At 37.6% G+C, this 17,426-nt stretch overlaps 1 protein-coding gene across 1 annotated transcript in view; it reads right to left on the reverse strand.

Annotated features, from left to right (window-relative positions):
* Positions 1-9,446, reverse strand: part of LOC122816707 (transformation/transcription domain associated protein) — a gene marked incomplete in the record, with an annotated part of 2,794,447 nt that extends 2,785,001 nt beyond the window's left edge. Inside the window, 1 exon segment of the mRNA XM_044089697.1 lies at positions 9,300-9,446.
* Positions 9,447-17,426: the final 7,980 nt, after the last annotated feature.

The following is a 17,426-nucleotide window of genomic DNA, read 5'->3' on the forward strand; positions in this document are numbered from 1 at the left end:
TTCTTGCATTTCTAAAGTCATTAGCAAGTTTTTTTCCACCAGAAAAAAAGGCAAGAAATTGTACCTGCTCTACTTACAGGTGCGGACTATCAATCAGGAAATGACTAAACCATGAACTCTGAAGCACCTGTATAAGAAACACTACAATTAGTATTAAAAAGGGAGATTGGCAAGTATACAAGCTCACCCTACCAAGCATTAATTGTGCTCATTTAAAATCCAAGTTCAAAGCAGCTGTCATGCAGAATGTGTGAAAACATCAGCTTTTTATCAGAATAGCTGCCTTATTAATATTAAACTGGGGGTGTTAATGTCATTGCAGGTACACAAACAATGTATTTCAGTGTTTTTTGCTTTAAATATAGGGTCCAAATATCAACGTCACAAGAGAGAAATTTAGACCGATATGAGCATGTGAAACTGGCAAAGAAAGGTTTTCAGAATGAATATCCAGCAGAGTATTGAGGACAAAGGAGAAGGGGTAATACCGAGTGTGAGAAGGGCTCCACTAGCGATTAAAAATTAATAAATGACAGCACTAAGGGGCTATTGACAGGGGAGGAGAATTACAATGGCATGTACTTATATTTGACACAAACTACTATTATGGCGCTTAAGAGAGAATTTGGGGAGGACTAAATTAGCTTTCAACACTGAATACTATTTACAGGTGGTGACTGGAACCTAACTTGCAATAGTGAGGATGCAGCATAGGAGGTTACCAGGCTAATGACGCTAAGGCCTTTACAAGCCCAGACGCATAAAAAAATAAACACACATACCCTAATTGATCACAGTTACAAGGCCATTGTTAGCAAAGTGATTCTATGATAATCACCAACTATCCCTGTCCATGAGGGACATAGGTGCTACTCCCGTAGTGAATTTACAGTCATCCATCCAATTGCCAAGGTTGCGCTTAAACGGGGTCATTGAGGAGCTCTACTTCATGTGAAGTGGAAGCTTATTCCAGAGGAGTGGCAATCTCTGGTAGATATCCGTCTCTCCAACATGCTTTGTTATTGTCACAGGCTAGCTTGCGATCCCTGGAGGGAGTGACTCTTGTCCCATTTCAGGTATTTATTTACTTGACATTTACTGACCGTGAATGTCAGACTGAGCATAAGCCCCTTTTCAGTATAGGCCCGGGGAGAAAAAAAAAAACTCCAATACATAACACATTAAAAGATACAAATAATTATACTTATTGAGGCTAAACAAGCATTAAAAACAATGAATAATCTATTTAACATAATGTAACTGTACAATTCAATAAAACTGTATATTGAAGAAATTAAAGTACAAAGGGAACAGAAAGAAAATAAAATGAAGTAGATGTAAGAAAAGGTAAAAACAAGCTGCAGGGACATATAATAAGAGAAGGGATGCAAGCAAATGAAGCAGCATAAAGAGACCCACGAGAATATGTGAGAGACAGAGACAGACAGACATGATGCAGCATTTCCATTAGGACAGAGGCTGAGGCTACTATGTAGGCCAATCACAGGTCACCTCTCAGCAGCCTGTAATATACAGAGTACAGTGACAGGGCTTTCACTCTTTTCATGCAAGTCATGTTTTGGAGGCCCTGGATTCTCTTGGTTGGAAACCTCTGAGATCTCTCCGGTTGCTGCAGGTGCCTGGTGAGATGCATACCGAAGGAAGCACTGTATTCAACTTATGGTCTGATAAAGGTAGAGTACAGCAGAGTTATAACCTCCTTAGTCTTTGATACAAAGCCCTTATTTATGAGATGTGCAATGTAGAAGGCTTTCCTTACCCCTATGGGCACATGGTGATCAAAGTTTAGATTGCTATCAACCTGTGTTCAAGTCTCACACCACTGAGTTTGAGCTTAGAGAGGTGCTATCTATATCGCAATTAAACAGGGAGGTGTTTTTTGCATTTAGTTTTATAGTCTGCGACTTTGGCACCAATAATTTGTCTGCATCAGCCCTTTCTGTAAAACATTTACACCATTAGGGGACTCTATGATTGTGCCCAATTTGCGGTCATCTGCAAACTTGGTAAGCCTCCTGAACCTCAGAGATAGATTCCAAAACAGTGGAAGTCCCAGCACAGATCATTGTGGTACCCCACTTGTAACTGGTATACTAGTGGAGGTGGACTCCTCAACTTTGAAATTGTGCGTTCTGCAATCCCCAACTGGGAGAGTTTCTCAATGATCCCACAGTTGGAGGATTGTGTCAAAAGCCTTGGTTAAATCAAGATAGGTGGATGAACTGTTCTGCCTTCATCCAAGGCTCTGGTGGCATGCTCAAAGAAGTCCACCAGGTTTAATAAGCAAGATCTACCCTTGATGAAACCAAACTGGGTTGGGTCAAGAGTTTGAAGGTCACCTGTGTCCTGGTTAAGGTCAATGAGGATTCTTTCCATGACCTTACAGATAAGGCTGGTTAGGCTTATGGGACAACAGTTTCCTGGGTCAGTTGATGGAACCACTTTGTGGAAGGGGATTACTGGCACTTTTCTACATATTTGTTAAAGAGAGACATTTAAGGAACTGGTAGTGAAAATAATGCGAGAGCTATTATGGAATATAGAAATTTCTTCAGAAGAGATGGCCAGGAGTGGGATAAAATGAAAAAACATGTAAAAGATGGTAGAAATGACAGACAAATATATGGGAAAGTGGCTACAGGAATTAGTGGCTACAGGAATTAGATACATTATTAAAATGTTTAAGTACTGTAGAAGGGGAATCTCACAGAAAAAGAGGAGCAACTTCTGAGTGCTAAAGGGAAACCTAAAGGGAAAACAAGGGACAGCCTAAAATAATACGAGTTTAAAAAGGTTGTGGTTAAGCAAACATCTGAGAACAACCCAACGACACAACAACAACTATTAGGTCAATGACTATGGCAAGAGGAAGCAGACAGGAATGTTGCCAAAACTTAGGAAGCCTACCAAAAGAAAAAGAAACGCAGATCTTATAGAGGCATTACATCTATTTAGGAAAATCTACAAAAACTTTGTAAAAAGGAATGGTGAAACCAAACCAAGCTGTTAACAGACTAATTTCAATTTTTGGAAGGGAGGCAAACATTTTACACCATTAATAGAACAAAAGATGTTCCAGAAGGAAGAATTCAAGAAATCCAAATCCCTCCGGGCTACACGCTCTAGTAACCTAAACCTTGTCACCACAATAAACAGAACATGCTGGAAGGATAGATTCCTGTCCCAGAGACTTCCCATACTCTGGAACAAACTACCTATATCAAACAAAGCTCCTCATTAGCACTCTTCAAGAAAAACTTGACTGGATGGGAAATAGGAAATTCATCTCAGGGATTGGCTCTGCTAGACAAGGGCACAGGAAAATAATTTTCTTGGGTGGCGAAAGCCAGGGTACCTTTTTGGCTAGGCTTATATAGACCCTAGGGCCAATAGCCTAGTACTTACCTATAAAACATCACTACTGTTGGGGGCCTTGATACAGAGAAAGTATTCAATAAAATCAGCTAAAATTTTATGAGCAGGACAATGGTAGAATTAGCATTACCTGACAGATCTGGGTTTGAGGCAAGAATAAATGCGATAGAGTTTCTCTCTGACAAAGTGCATTTGAACAGAGGAAACAAGGCAGGGTGTTCTCTTTACTACTTGTGATTTGCTTTACACATTAGCAAAAAAATTAAGGGACACACTAATTTGATGACATAAATTGTATGGTGATCAAGAAAAGTAACTTGATTTGCAGGTAATTTATATCTGAAAAATCCAGAAAAAATACACTTGGCATAGAACATTTCAACACAGTTTCAAGTCTTTTCAGGATATAAACAAACAAACAAAAGCTATAGCAGCAAACTATGTACCCATACATGAACTGGTTCACCAACACCCATATTTATATGGACATAAGATGAAGTATTTAGGTGCATGGATTAAAAAAAATTCCATTATGGCAGCCAAGGATAAGACTCACAAAAATGATACAAAAACTGGAAGTTCTCTTTCATGGATAAGAATATTAAAGTAACAGTGGTATTCTGAATGCACGCCACTAAGGAGAACAACCACCATACAAAAGTATTATATTCATAATGGAAAAGTATTCTAAGAACTAAGCCAACAAAGAAATGGAAGTAAGCCAATAGAGAAATGGAAAGGAGACTATTACAGGGATGACTGCAAGTATGGGGTATAGAAAATTGGAAAGAGAGGGTTGGAATTTACTGAAGAAAATTGGCAAAGGAAGCAATGTATTTGTAACAAATAATCAGTGAGGGAAAGTTAACATAGCGGGAAGAGGTCAAACAGGTGTTTGAACTACACATTAGAGAGACATATCAATCTCTTGTAGAAAAACAAAGTACAGGCAAATAAAGAGGAATAGGAAACGTGTTAAGCAAAAGATAACTTCTGGTAAAGTGGGTAACTGAGTCGAGAACAGAAGCGGTTGTTAAAGATAATTAGTAAGGCACGTAAAATAATACTAGATAATTATGAATCAAATCAGAGGAGATATGGGGAGGACTGGAAAAGCAATTTACCAAGGAACAAATGGAAAACATTTTACAGCTCCCAAGTACACAAGTCTAGAAAGTTTAAGATTTTTACTTAAATATTTACAGATGTATTTTTATACCCCAAAACAAACTTCAGACTTTTTTTCCATCAGGTAGACAGTAAACGTTTGATATGTGATGGGAAGGACAGCGGCATAACTGGGAATATGTTTTGGGGGCAAGTAATGAATTGGCATATTTAACAAATTCCCCGGAGAGTATGTCAGAAATGCTGGGGCAGCAAATGGTTGTAACTAAAGGAAATGATTACTTTGAGCTGGGACACAGGATCTGAAATGCCAATACACAGTAAGACAATCACTGTGTTTAATGGTTGTTGTGTCCGCTAATGATTGGACATGCCGAGTTGCCAACCCTGACACACAACCTTCAACGAAGGTACGCCCATTCACGCATGTCTCCACACAGAAGACGCTGTAGCGGAGAATCGAACAGGACAACGTCTTACTGTGAGGTGACAATGCTACCGCAGCACCACCGGCTGCAAAAAAAGGAAATCAAAATCTAAACTATCTTTAATGAGTACTGTGCAGCAGAAAGAACCGAAGGTTTTATCTTTAGAAATGGGATGGAGCAAGTTACAGAAATAAAATGGAATTTGTGGGAACAATACATGTAGAATAATGTTCAGGAGGAGTGAGGCTTAGGAAGAGCAGGAGATGGACAATTTATGTAATGCTGGGATGAATGACAACTGTTGAAAAGAAATCATATAACACTGAGAAAGTAATTACAGTTTCTCTGTTAATTTATGCATACTCATGTCATTATATCATGATTTAATACATTACAAAATTACTTTATTCCAAGAAACCTGGATGAATGTACTTCCGTCTTTGACAAAAATATTCAAAAAAAAGCTTATCACAATGAAATGAAAAAAAGCAAAATAGCTGTAACAAAATTAGTACAGAAATAGATATGGAGACTTAGCAGCAAATTCTGCCATTCACTTTTAGTGGTAATTTAAAAAGGAATAAACCCATTACAAAAGTTTTCCCCCTACAAGAAAACCAGAAATGTAGACATATAAATAAACTCGTACAATGTCTGACAGCAATCTATTTTCAAACAGCAGGACAAGAATGCCACATTTTAAGATTATACACAATTAACACATTTTGGAAACATCTTACTGCAAAGTTCAGGTTCAGAAACACTTGCAGGTGTGCTAAGAGTAGTAAGAAGCAGTTCAGCGGTAGAAAAAAAAGTATGCTGTACTGCAACAATTTAGGTCTTGCTCAAGTGCAGCAAGGATTTAAATGCAAGACTCCACCCAGACCCTTGCCCCCAATATGCAGAAAGCAGTCTTATGAAGGACTGTAAGAAGCATTATAATGGAGTCAATGGCGGGTATGACCACAATAGAAAGACATACCAGGATGGCATTCAGTTCCAGCGAGAGGTCAGTTGTATCATCTAGAACCCAAACATCCAAAGCTATCAACAAAAAGGTCAACTTTAGATGGAATCAGCAATCCAAACTTAGCACTGTTAACATTCATGAAGAATCTGAAGCTGCACACCTTACACTACCTGACAAATTATGTTCAACCAGCATCAGCAGTGCAACAAACATTTCTGAAAGGAAGGCACAACTGTCTTCTACTTGTATCCAAAAAAAGAAAAACAAGCAGGAACATGTGGTAATTCTATACTTGGCAGAAGATTTAAAATTTAATAAACTACTGTGATACCAGCCACAAAATGATACAGTAGTTGCAAATGACTTGTATTGTGGTGCTTTTTCTTATACTGTCCTATCCAGGAACCACAACTGTTCGCTACATCTACATTAACAACCTTAAATCACCAGATACCAAAAGTGCCACAAACAGTTCACTAATCATATTCAAATATCTACAGACCACGGTCAACAAAATAGACTCCTATAAACTTTATTATTTTATTAAGAAGAGTAGAACACTTTCAGGCCAGCCTAAAAGTTACAAAACATAGTATTCAATATTAAAAAAAAAAGGAATATTCCTGCACAGTAACAAAAACAAATTACAAAACAAGTAAACACTCTCACCCAATAAGACTACAATAATGACAAACTGTGAGAATACATAATAAATCAGGTTATATGAAACAGGCAAAAAAATATTCATGCATAGCGACAAACTGAGTTGTAAAGCAAATATAAAACGGTCTCATTCAATGCATTAATATAATAATATCTGCAAAGATTGTGGAACAATACTATAACAGTTATCATGCTAAATCTAAGGGATTTATAAAATGTATGAGGTTACAAAGGGAGTAAACCCTTCTACTTCAAAGGCATCTTTTTAGGGCTTCCCCACAGATATCTGTTTATGGGACATATTCACAACAGTAGAGGCAAGCTGAATCAGACTCTATAATCTATAAAAACATACGTAAGTAGCATAAACTCAAATCTTAATCATCCACAACAGACCTGAACATTTCTCAATGTATAGCATTATGAAACAACTACATTCCATGGTTATAACATACAAGGAGCTTTTCTTCCTAAGCCTTCAAGGAAAATGGACAAAATGATCCAGTCGTACTTTTCTGATAAACAGATGTCCATAACTAAAAACACAAACAAATGTACATTTACATTTTTGGTAACTATTCACATCAACATACTGCCCTGAATACACAATGTTGCACAACACAATTTTCAAACAAGGTGACTGTACTATAAACTGGTCTATTAGAAACCAATGCTACACAACAGGCAAAGAACGGAGATTCACAATACTACAGACATACATTCAAGACACTGGCTGTTGTACAGAGATTAAATGCACCTAACCCACTCCCAAAAAAATAGTAAAACTACTCCCTTTATAATTTTTACTTATGCAATTTTTTTTAACTAGTCTGACAGCGTAAAAGACTACAGCTTGACTTGTTCCAAGAGTACATAGATTAAATCTTTCCACCTTCACTTGCCTACTCTGTGACCTTGAGCAAGTCACTTAACCTGACAGTGCTTTGGAGCAGTTCCTTGACTGCCTCCCGTTCTGAATGCCTACCAACTACCTACAAATATGGTTGAGCAAGAAATCTTTTCAGCTAGGACATGAAGTAACAAAGTTATTTGTTAGTACAGTGTCACTGTACTCAGCCACCATTAATGTTATCCCCATTAACCCCTCTTCTAGCTTTCATACTCTCCTGCAGTTCCTCAAGTTTTCTACTCTCAACCTCCAGTCTCTTTCAAATCTTACTTTCCTATTCTAAAATTCCTATCCTTATCTGGCCCTCTCCCCTCCTAGCCTTTCTTCCCTCTGCTTTTTACTTCCAACCCCCTCTTTTCTATATAAATTTCCTGAACTCCTCCATCTTACCTGCAACCCAGCTTCACATCTTACTTCTTTGTTATATGCTATAAGCCTTGATTTAAAACTACTGCTTAATCAGATTGTATTGCTAAGACTGTAAATAGTTGTTTTATCTCTGCTGTGATTGTAATGTAAAGACTGTAAATAGTTTACTTCTTTTATTGCTTACTTTGTTGCACTATGCCGTATAATCTTTATACTTGAATGTTATATTTTGTACTTTTATGGAGCTTTTCTCCACGGGTCTCTGCAGAAAAAGGGCACCTGCCCAGCCAGACTAACCCAGTCAACAAATGTAAAATAAATAAATAAGTAAATAAACAAACAAACAAAAGCAGAAAATAGACCATGCAAAACATTAGTGTGTCACAACTAAAACAAAATAAAGTGATACAAATCTTCCATGTAGTTTCATTTGCATTATAAAAATTGAAATTTTTTGGGTGCAGGAAAAACAAATCAAAAGAGGATAACCTCTGCCAACCAAAGTGAAAAGAATAAGGTGATGAGCAAGGAATGCTGCAAGTAACAAAGCCTATTTTTACCTGTGTGCTGTACAGTCATAATGCACCACACTTCCTCATAAATTTTGTGGTTTTCTGATAAAACAATGAGGACTGAAGTCACTAAACAATGACACAGATGAGTTTCAGACGTCATACCATGTATGACAACACAAATCATGTTACTCTATCCACGTTTTAAGTTTATAAGAGTAATATTTAAAAGCTGTCCCTACTTGAGTCTTTGTCCCATTATTTTACACTTTGCCCAGATTTCTTGCTCTGTGAAGTAGAGAGGTGTGCCGTGGACAGTTCCAGAGAGCACAACTCATTCATACAGGGATCATAAACCTTAGCATAACAAAAACATTGCACAAACAACAACATAAAATAGGTTTATCAGAAAATTATCACAATTTGCCAAATAACATATCACAAGCAATAGATCTCCTGTTGCTTGATAACTGCCTTGCGCAGCAGTGCCGAGCCTGTACCGAAACAGTGGATCTCAGCCCATTTTTAACAAGCACTGCACCGTACTTTATAACATGACATTTCAGGACAGCAGTTATGTGGTGTCAAATCTGCACAGCAAAACACTGGATCTCATTAAGTCTCACAGAGTGCACTGATCCGCAGAGCTCTCCGATATCATCAGAACCTTTACACACAGGGAAAACAGTTTCAGGCTAGACAACCGCTGCCCAGGTGGAAAGCTGTACTATACTGGCCTATTGTTAGCCCTACTCCCGTGGGCGGCTGCCCAGAACTAACTACTGCATACTTTGAACACTGAAGACCCACACTTTTAATAAAAGAGAAACCCCAGACCATTACAGTCACATGTACTACCACATATTTTCAATAAAACTTCAGGGAAACAGGCAAACGCTTAGAAGAAGTAAAGCACAACTCACCCAGCCTGTGCAATGCATGCCCCAGCCACCAGCTACTGTTCACCGCCCAGCATGCACTGCGAGTCGCATCTTCCTTCGATAACAGTCAGAATGAAATGCACCGCGCAAATACACACATGAGAAACATCGTTAAATAATACGCTTATGAAAGCTTTACGTGCATAAGCAAAACATATACAAGATATGGATAAAATAAATAAATAAAAATGTTTTCATATAATGGAAATAATTCCGAAATTAATATAGAAAAAGGTTATGGAGAGAAGACCTTACTTTTGGATGGTCTTCTACGCAATCAGTACGCGACAGTTACTTTGGGATATTTCTTTAACTGTTTAGACACCTAATGTTTCTGATTGACACCTTCAGCGGAAAATCATTACAGAGATTGGGAGGAGCTTTGTTGCCTTACACAGCATTTAAGTTCTGTGGAATTAATACTTTTATATTAACTCACACCTCTCAAGTGTACCTCATTATGAGGAACATACCTCATTTGGGGTCTTAAAAAGTTCAAGTTCCACATTGAACGACTCTGTCACACATTCAGTGTTAGGAATTTTTTTAAGTGAAATCCACTGTAGATAGAAATAAATCATATTAATTCTTTAAAAAGCTCTTCTTTATAAGTAAAACCAGCATATTTTAACCATCCTATGACCTTCCTAGTTGAAGTTGTTAGTAAGCCATTCGTATGTGTTCCACATTTTGTCCATTTGTTTCACATTATGAGGGCTGGTGTTCCTCATTTTGGAGATGGAAGGTTGAGAGCTATGTGTTAACTGCATACATACATGCAGCTCATCCCGCAGACAACGGCATATATTTGAGGTTTCAGACTTTGCAGCTTTCAAAAAGTGCATGCTGCCTTTTATTCTAGGATAAATATTTTTGAGCCTAAGTTAGGGTTACCACACTCCCTCTTTGGGCAGTCGGGTCCTGCGGGGGAAAAAAACTAAAAAAAAATGACAAATGTCCGGAGATTTTAGGACAAAAATATTTCCCTGGTTTTCTTTAATAGTTGCAAAATGCTACAAGAATAAGCTTTTATTTTGGCAAAAAGTGAAGTTCTGACCTTTGCAATGGCAGTGGGTATGCTTTTTTCTCGAAAAGCTGAGATTTCTACAAAAAAAGCCTACTTTTGACTCCCTCCCCCCTTCCCCCATTTGGCATTGTTCAGATTTATTGTGCAAAGAGGTTGAGATAGGATCCAGCAAACATCTGGACTCTAATTAGTATAATATCTGAATACCAAATAGCTCATAATAACGCTTTTGAGTTGCCAGTAGGAATGAGAAATGCCAGTCAGTAACAGGCTTAAAATCAGAGTGGCAAAAATATAAGTAAATTATCAAAAAGACTGTGAAATCTGTAAACTTAAATGAACCATATTCTAAAATTCTACTACACAAGGTCATTAATTTTCGCTTTTTGAAAAGGGTTATGAAAGATGTCTGTCCTTTTCTTTAAATAATTGGTGTCACAAGTATGTTGGGTATGTAGTATGTTTTTCTGTGTAGTGGACATGAGAGTGATTCAGAAAATGGTTTGAAGTGGTAAATCAGGCCTGAAAATAGGGAGTTACACCAAAACAGGGACAGCAAATATATCATAACTTAGTTTTATTTCATCATCTGGTGCAATAATTATTAAGAAGCAAACGTAGCAAAACTATGAATATTAAAAAAAATGAACAACATGATCTTAAGATAGCGAACTTTTCCATTTTCTTTATCATCAGCTAAGTGAAAAATATGGAGACAAATATGATAGCAGTATGGTCTACTTATTTGACTGAATTTTTTATTTATTTGTTTGATTGCATTTGTATTTATATGGACCTTTTTCAGACTCAGGTCTGGAGCACAGTCTGGTCAATTGATTTGCTAAATGAAAGCTAAAGGAATATTAAAACCTTACCATTTCAAGCAGTACTGTTAATCAAAAATTTTCAGATTTTGCTTTGTGGAATTAGTCTGTCCCAAATTTTTATTTTCACACATAATTTAAACGTCAGCATTTTTATATATGTTGGCACTGACCCACTGAAGAAACTATGGTCTTGTACCAATGAGATAACTTTGCTACTTCAGTATTATAGCACACAACTTGTCCTGGCTGTAATGCATCTTAAATTCTGGGTTGGTCTTCACAAGTAATTATATGCTTTATTTATTTGTTTTGATTATTTGTTTTGTTAACTCAAAAAAAGAAAAAAAAATGTAATCCATTGTGGATAAATGTTCTCCAAACTCAATAATAACCTCATAGAACAGCACAAACTATATGAAAGATGGCACACAGCAATACTAGCATTAAATAAAACTGTAGTAAATGTTTTAATAAAGGTTAGCGCTTTCGCACAGCAACAATGGTGCTTCATCAGACCATAAAATAATGTAAAATCCATCCATTTAAATAAAACTCAAAACACAAGCTAATGAATATAATTGGAGGCAACACTACAAAATCAACCAATCAAATATTCAGAAAACAGAGGTGTTTTACTTAGTAGAGACAGCATGCACCCTCCCCATATTTTTAGAAATATTCTTAGGGGCAAGGGATGCATATTTGTAGAATGAATAATGATAATTAAAGGTTTACTACGAATTTGGACATGCTGAAATATGAGTTCTTAGATTGTGGATATAGTATTTGAGAAGTCGAACAGATGGATTTGGACACTAAACATTTATGGCGCAATAGGGCTAAACCTTATTTTTCTATGCCTGAAGGAATTTGTCACCACCTTGTAATTATTCATGGGGTACTATGGTCCCTGTGAATTTCCAGTATTCGAGTGACATTAGTAAGGTGTGCCAAGTAATTAAGAAGAACTGGACGTTTTTAATGTCCAATGAACAGATAAAAGCTTATGCTTGGGATCATCCCGGTTTTAGATTTAGAAATAAGAAATCGTTAAAGAGGCTGCTATGTTTCAATATTCATAGGCATGATTCTATAGATTTGAGTGGAGGAACCTTACATGTAGGAGCTGTGTCTTTTGCGATTTGATTATTGCTTAGTTATGATTCTGGTATTTGGGAACAGACATTTATTTGGTATACAGTTTCCATTTTTTGTGTATATTTTTTATTAAAGTCTTAGGCTGAGTGCTGAAGCTAAGGTTATTATCAGTAATGATCCCTACAAATTTTCAACATCAATATTGTTAATTCACAAGGGTTTATCATTTTGCAAAAAAAAATCATTTTTGTTTTGTTTTTCTCATTTATTATGAGGTTAGAGCCTTGGATCAAATCAATAAGTCTGTCAGTGCTAAAATGTAGTAGACAGATACAGGAAGATGCATTACTGACAGTGCATATGGTAGTAGAATCATCGGGTCTATATTATGATATTGCACGCTCAGAAGAGCGAATAACACATAATTGACCCCATGTAAGCAAATGCTTACAACGTCAAAACCTTAGAACAGTGATTTTTTTCCAAGGGAAAAAAATCGCTGTTCCAAAAAAAAAAAAAACTATAAAAGATTACATAATGGAGGGCTTTGCCCCCCACACCCACCAACATGGGGGACTGTGCCCCCCACACCTCCCCCACTTAAATATACCAACTCCGAGATCGCACTACAGTGCTGAAAAGGCAAAGTAGCAAAAGCAGCCAAACAAATTCTTTCCCAGGGAAAGAATTCACTGAAAAGCCGCTTTGCTATTTTGCCTTTTCGTGCTTTTCAGTTCGACAAGGACTCATTCGACAACTTGTGTCTGTGACAGCGTAATAGGGAGCTGAGCCATCTGCCTATTGAAGAACTTTTAGCCAATGTGTATGATGATGCATTTCATTTGTGGAAATTGTGAATAGAAGAATGCCTAGGACTGATCATTGGGGTATAGCTGTATCAGATTTTAATATAAAAGATGTAGTATTTTCTCAGCTTACTTACTGTCTGGGTCCTGTCCAGTAGGTAACTTGTTCACCATTTTAAAGCTAGAGTGCTGCAACCAGTATCTCAAAGCTATTATTAAGCTTTTCTCCTCTGGTCTCCTCTAAAAAGGGATTCATGCTAACCCTAGGTGAATTATTCCAGCAACCAAAGGCAAAATAAAATAAATACAGTTATATTAATGTCTTGTGATTAACAGGACTTAATGCTTAGGAGAACCCAAGGAAGACTGTAGCTGTTCTATTACCAATATCTTAATGTATGATTATATGGCCAAACAGTTACACTACAGTAATTTGAGTACTGTGGCCTGGCCAGACTCCATGCTGTTTGATTGAGACTATATTATATATGGTTAAGAAATCTGTGAGCAGTGTATAGATTTCTCTTTCAAGAATTTAAAAATGAGGGTGCAGGATAGAGGCTGGTCTGTAATTTTCAACCTTTTGTTTAATATGACTCTTGAAGATGGGCATGATAATAAAGTTTTGCCAAATGGTGGCACATTTACCTTCCGGAAAACTTCTGTTAATAACTGTTGCTACTGGATAGGCAATGCCATTGGACAACTATTTTAGAGAGGCTGGTGGGAGTTTACCCCTTGGATGTGAGCTATCACCTTTTAACTTATGGAACAGTTTTCTGTTGGGAATTACAGTAAATAGCTGAAATGAGTATTCAGGATTGGGATTGGGTTGGTCAGCAGAGACTTTAATGTTTGCAGTGGAGATATAAGGGAGTTAATTTGTGACTATTTAATGTTGCCTATCATTTTATTGACTATTTTCCAGAAATCTGAAGGATTGTTTTTATTAGTCTTGTGTAGGTGGGTGTAGTCTTTTTTTGTTTGTTTTTGGTTTTCATTTGCTTTTCTTAATTGCTTATAGCACTTATATTAGAGTTATTTTGATTTTATAGCTGACTTTGAATCTAGCTTCATTTTATAGATTTGCCAGGCTATATCTATATATCTCAATAGTTGTTTGGTAATTTTGTAAGTTAGGGTAGATATTCTTATAGCTCTATTTTTTCTTCTTGATTCATATTAATCTAGAAGAGTATGAAGAGTGCCATTGAAAAGTTTAACACTGTCATCAAGAGCTTCAACATACTTCGGGACAGACAAGTTGATGTTTGATAGTGCCTCTATTATTTTGTCAGGTACAAGTACGAATATGATGCAGTCATAGTCCATTTGGGTGTAAATTACCTGAGATATACCTCCTAAGAATATATGAAGAGAGACATCATGGCCCTCTCAGAATAAGTGTCCCAGGCTGGTATGAACCTAACATTGAGCAGCATTTTACCTTCTCCAAGGATGATGACACAATACAAACAAAAATGACTGACTTTAATGATTGGCTTAATTTCTGGTGTCATTCTAAGGGGGTGCAATATTTGTCAGCATGGAAAGACATAGTCAACAGACCATGCTACTTTGCCAGGGATGGTCTGCACCTCTCTCCTCTAGGCTTTTGAATACTAGATAAAACATTGCCCTACTCCATAGTGCCTTTTATTTAGGCAATGCCAAACTGAAAGTACTTCTGACATAGCAAATTAAAACCAACGAAAACCTAAAGGTGTTACTGCTCAATGCTAGGAGCCTTAACAAAAAACTCCACTCTCTAGAAGCTCTCTTCATCCTAGAGAATGCTGACATCTGTGTGGTTATTCAGATATGGTTTAAAGCTGAGGAGTGCACACCGACAGTGCAAGGTTATAATGCCTTCCACACGTTTAGACCAGCTACTACACAGACAGGGACTAAAGGTGGGGTGTCCAGATTTACATCAAAAATGAATATACCTCAAAGCTGGTCACACAGGACAATGTACTTGAGCTTCTCCATGTTCAAATCACCATATACAAAATCCAATGCCACATCCTTGCAAGCTATAGGTCCCCCTCTGTGACCCAAGAAATCCATACCATACCATATATCTAAACTTACTGGAAACACTCACCATCCAACCCAATACCATATTCATGGGTGACTTTAATCACAACACTATTAACTGGGAATAATATATGACACCAAACATACAGGTACACATATTCCTGGATTTTGTAAACACAAACTCCCTGGACTAGATTGTCACTACACCAAACCAGGGATGCAAATATTATAGATCAGGTCTTCACTAATATGGGACAGTGCTGCACAGCCCCTAGTGTAATGTCTTCTCTGGTAAGGTCAGATCACAAAATCGTCTCCTTTAAAGTAAAAATAAAAACTGGAACCCCAACTAACCCTGGAATATTCAGCAACTACTCTAAGGCTAACTTCCCACTACTGAGTGATAACCTGTTAAAATTTCAAGCCCCCATAAATCCTGAGAACACTGCTGCCTACACAGAACTGTTCCCAGAAACCTTATGCAAACATATTAATAACTGCATAGAGGCAGCCGTACCCACTAGGAGGAAGTACACAACTAACTCAAAAAAACAAGCCAATTTGATGGAATCACAGCATCAATAGGCTGTATAACAGAAGGACGAAAATCATGGCAAAAATTAGGAGGTACAGCACCCAGCAGGATAAAAGTTCTCTCATCAAACTAAACAAGCACCTCAGAGGACAAATAATGTCTACCAAATCCAAATTTGAGGTAAATTTGGCCTCCTAGGCAAAGGGCAACCACAAAACATTCTTTAACTATATCCACAATCTCAAAGGTAATACACAATTGTTTTTTTTTCAGTAAGTTCATAGGTTCATAGGTTCATACTAGGCTATCTGCCCTAGGGCATTTATAAGCCTAGCCAGAGTGTGTTTGGCTTTCGCCACCCATTTTAAATTAATTTTGCTATGCCCTTTTTCGAGGTTAGTATACTGTGCCTCTGTCTAACAGTGACACAGAAGTGATACCCAGGGTAAACCTACTATCTCCCATCCACTCATCAAGATTCCTCCTGAAGAGAGTCAATGAGGGACTCTGCCTAACCTGGACTGGGATTTTATTCCAGAGTGAAGGGAGCCTCTGGGTTATGAATCTGTCCCTCCAGCATGTCCTATTTATTTCAGTGCTGAGGTTCAAGTCTCTCGAGCACATAGCTCGATGGGATTTGGATTTTCTGAGGTGCAGCATGTCCATTAATTCCGGGTTGGACATGGCTTTATACGTCAGGCACAGATCGCCTCTGAGCAGATGGTATGCCACTGAGTAGAGCTGGAGTTTCTTTAACCAGGCAGCATATGGCATCTGTTTGAGCCCTTTGATCCTCTTGGTGAGGTACTTTTGGGGTCTTTCCAGTTGCTGCAGGTGTCTGGTAAGGTACATCCCAAAAGGGGCATTGTACTCAATTATGGGCCTGATAAGGGATGAGTAAAGAGGCACGATGACCTCCCCTGATCTAGATGTGAATCCCTTCATGATTAGGTGGACTATATAAAATGTTTTTCTAACCACTTTGGCCACATGGTTGCCAAATGAGAGATTGCTATCAACTTGGGTCCCCAGGTCCCTAATTACTTCTTCCGTACTTAATGGATTACCACCTATGTGGTAATTTGTGGGCACTTTGTTTTTGCCAAAGGGGATGACTATACACTTTTTGGCATTTAGCTTGAGGCCATGGCTCTGACACCGGTTGTTTGTTTCTATGAGGCCCTTTTGTAGGATGCTTGTGTCAGCTGGAGAGTCGATTATGGCGCCCAGTTTGCAGTCATCTGCGAACTTGGTCAGCCACAGTCCTTCCATGTTAGCCTGTACCTCCGAGAAATATATACCGAACAAGAGAGGTCCCAGGACTGAGCCTTGTGGGACGCCACTTGTAACTGGTTTGGAGTCTGACATGGCTCCAGCAATTCTAACCATGTGGGTTCTGTCCAATAAACATCTTTATTAAATTATCACATATGACATAGGCAATATTACATTTATAGAAATAAAAAACAAACAACACTGACACTACTTTAGCTGCAAACATTATAGATCACAGACACCATTGAAATAACTGTAGTTGCAAACATTATACATCACTTATAATCTATCCAGTCATTGTCAGTTTAGCATTATATGGCTCAAATCTTGCCTCTTAAACCTCATTCCTTCTCTGCATATATTGTACCCATAATTACCATTTTTTCTATGTAGTTTGCTCTGTCCCTTTTCTAAAAATCCCAATTCCAGTTGTTTTATCTCTGTTACTATATTCACTACTTCTATTAAAGTTGGACTAGACTTTGATTTCCATTTACTAGT

This window comes from Protopterus annectens, chromosome 12.part0, assembly GCF_019279795.1.
Source record: "Protopterus annectens isolate FY-2018-M chromosome 12.part0, PAN1.0, whole genome shotgun sequence".
NCBI classification, from domain to species: domain Eukaryota; kingdom Metazoa; phylum Chordata; order Ceratodontiformes; family Protopteridae; genus Protopterus; species Protopterus annectens.